Consider the following 3,173-nt stretch of genomic DNA (forward strand, 5'->3'; position numbering starts at 1 on the left):
CTCAGGAGGGTTGTGTTTAAGACCTGTTTAAAGTTATGATGGTGTGTTGGGGCTGGAGAGATGGCTCAGTGGTTAAGAGCATTGCCTGTTCTTCCAAAGGTCCTGAGTTCAATTCCTGACAACCACATGGTGGTTCACAACCATCTGTAGTGAAGTCTGGTGCCCTCTTTTGGCCTGTAGACATACACACAGACAGAATATTGTATACATAATAAATATTTTTTTAAAAAAGTTATGATGGTGTGGAAGTAACATGTACTTGGTCAAGTTCTGTGTTTGGGACTTGTAGGGTGATGATCTAGAGTATGACACCTTTTCTCAGTTTGGGGCAGAGGCAGAGAGCTGCTGCTGCCAATCAACCACTTCCCAGGGAAAGTAAAGGATGGAAGGTAATTTACAGTATAACATATTGCTAAGCATCATGTTCAGAATATTAGTTTTATCACATGTCTTTGACTTGTAATATTTTTAGCTGTTGACAGATTTATAAGAAAAAAGTGTCTTTACATTTCCAAGAGTATCTGTACTCCTGTTTGTACTCTTGTTTTGGATGTATTTCTTACACACATAAATAAGCACATTATAATGAATTTAAAAATATATCTAAGACTGAAGAGATGATTTAGTACATAGAAGTGCTGCTTAAGATCTGAATTCAACCCACAGGTTCTGCTTACAGGAAGGAGAGTATCAACTCCTGAAATTTATCTCCTGACTTCTAAGTGCACACCATGTCAAGTGTACCCACCTGTGGACACACATTCAATATGTAAACGTAAGCATATTCACCTAGTCTTGGTTACAATGCGACAGCGTTTCTTTTGCTATTGGGTAATAATTTCCTATCACTTAGACAATTTCTTTAATGAATATAATAAAAGTGTACATAGAAAAATATCCTACCTGAGAGAGAACCAGATTGATACATATTTTACCTGCAATAATTAAAAAGGTAATCTTATCATTTCTAATTTAATGGTTCCCAATTTATTCTTTTAACAGATAAAACTCTGGCAATGTGGATAATATGATTAGATTTGAAATTATCTATTTTAAGAAGACACACCCATTAACCTGTCTGTGAAAACATTTCCAGGGGGATATCTGAGAGAAGACTCAGCTTAAAATTGGCACCATCACAAAATAAATCAAAAAGAAAAATACTGAACCAGCTGAAAGGAAGGATTCATATCTCTGTGCCTCCTGACTTCAAACAAACTGGACATTCTGTCAGTCTGCCTTGTTCCATCAGGAAAAAACATCCCATTCAAATACGAGCCAAAATGAGACTTTCTTTAAGTTGATTCAATCAGAAATTTTGTTGTAGGTACAAAAATAGCAACTGATATAATAAGATATGTTTGAGACTTCAGTGAGACACGCTAACATATCCATTGTCTGGTGACACACAAGAATGCCTCCCCCACACTCATTTTCTCTTCTGACACATGTCTTGAAATCAGCTTCAAGAGCACTGTATTCAACACGTCTGGTGGGAGGGATTATACAAAGATGTTTTCATCATGATAGTAGCTTCTCTTCACAGAATTTGAACTAAGAAAAGTGGAAGAAATTTGGTTACCAACAACCAGAAGAATCCCTAAAAAGAAATGCTATAAATTGAGGGAAGGAGGCAGGAATTCAATAGGCAATTTGTGTATACAAAACAGCAATCAGAGACCTTTTCTGGGAATCAATTCTGGAAGTTTCAGGTGAGAACTCACTCTCATTATTCTGTTTAAAAAGCAATAAATACTTGGGATTTGTGATTATAAAAGCTGCTAGTCATCAAAGTTGGCATAGACATTTATTTTAAAAGTGGAGAAATGCTCTACGTATTTCAAACCAGGAACAAAACACAAGTACTCACATAGATGCCCCTGCTTGTATCTAATAGTTTGTGGTCAAAATGTTGTTGTCTTAACCCCAAGACCTCTAGTTTTGGAGAGATGGATTAGAGGTTAAAAGCACTTTCTGGTTTTGTAGAGGGTTCTAGTTTGAAAAATTCTAAGACCAGCATGAAAGATTCCAGGCTTTGTAATTTCAGTTTCAGGGATCTGACATTCTTGTCTGTGTTCACCAGGCAATGAATTCATGTGTATGTGCAGGCAAATATTCATATGAATAAAATCAAAATAAATAAATCACTTAAATATCAAAAAAATAAATTGTTCACCTGGTCTTGATTTAATTTTGGTATATGGTATTTATCTAAAAACAGTCCATTTCTTTTACATTTTCCAATTTTGTGGCATACAGGCTTTTGTAGTAAGACATATGATTTTCTGAATTTCCTCAGTGTCTGTGGTTATGTCCCCCCTTTCATTTCTGATCTTGTTAATTTGTGTGTTCTCTCTCTGCCGTTTGGTTTGTTTGGATAGGGGTTTGTCAATCTTGTTGATTTTTTTCAAAGAACCAGCTCTTTGTTTCATTGATTCTTTGGATTGTATTCTGTGTTTCTATTTTGTTGATTTCAGCCCTCAGTTTGTTTATTTCCCGTCTTCTACTTCTCCTGGGTGACTCTGCTTCTTTTTTTCTGGAGCTTTCTCCATTTTTTTTTTTTTAGTGCTATGAACTTTCCTCTTAGCACTACTTTCATAGTGTCCCATAGGTTTGGGTATGTTGTGTCTTTATTTTCATTTAATTCAAGGAAGACTTTAATTTCTTTCTTTATTTCTTCCTTGACCCAGGGGTGGTTCAGTAGTTGGCTGTTCAGTTTCCATGAGTTTGTAGGCTTTCTGGGGGTAGCATTGTTGTTGAATTCTAACTTTATTCCATGGTGATCCAATAGTACTACAATTTTTTTTTGTGTCTGTGGATGTTTGCTTTGTTACTGAGTATGTAATCAATTTTCAAGAAAGTTCTATGAAATGCTGAAAAAAAGGTATAGTCTTTTTTATTTGAGTGGGATGTTCTATAGATGTCTGTTAAGTTCATTTGATTCATTACATTTGTTAGTTTTCTTATTTTTCTATTAAGTTTCTGTCTCGTTGACCTGTCCATTGGTGAGAGAGGACTGTTGAAATCTCCTACTATTAGTGTGTGGGGTTTGATGTATGCTTTGAATTCTAGTCTCCTCCCCCCTCCTAACCTCCCCCCCTCCTCTCCCCCTCCCTCTCGAGTCTGAAGAGCAGTCAGGGTTCCCTGCCCTGTGGAAAGTCCGAAGTCCTCCC

This window comes from Microtus ochrogaster, unplaced genomic scaffold (assembly GCF_000317375.1).
Source record: "Microtus ochrogaster isolate Prairie Vole_2 unplaced genomic scaffold, MicOch1.0 UNK47, whole genome shotgun sequence".
NCBI lineage: Eukaryota > Metazoa > Chordata > Mammalia > Rodentia > Cricetidae > Microtus > Microtus ochrogaster.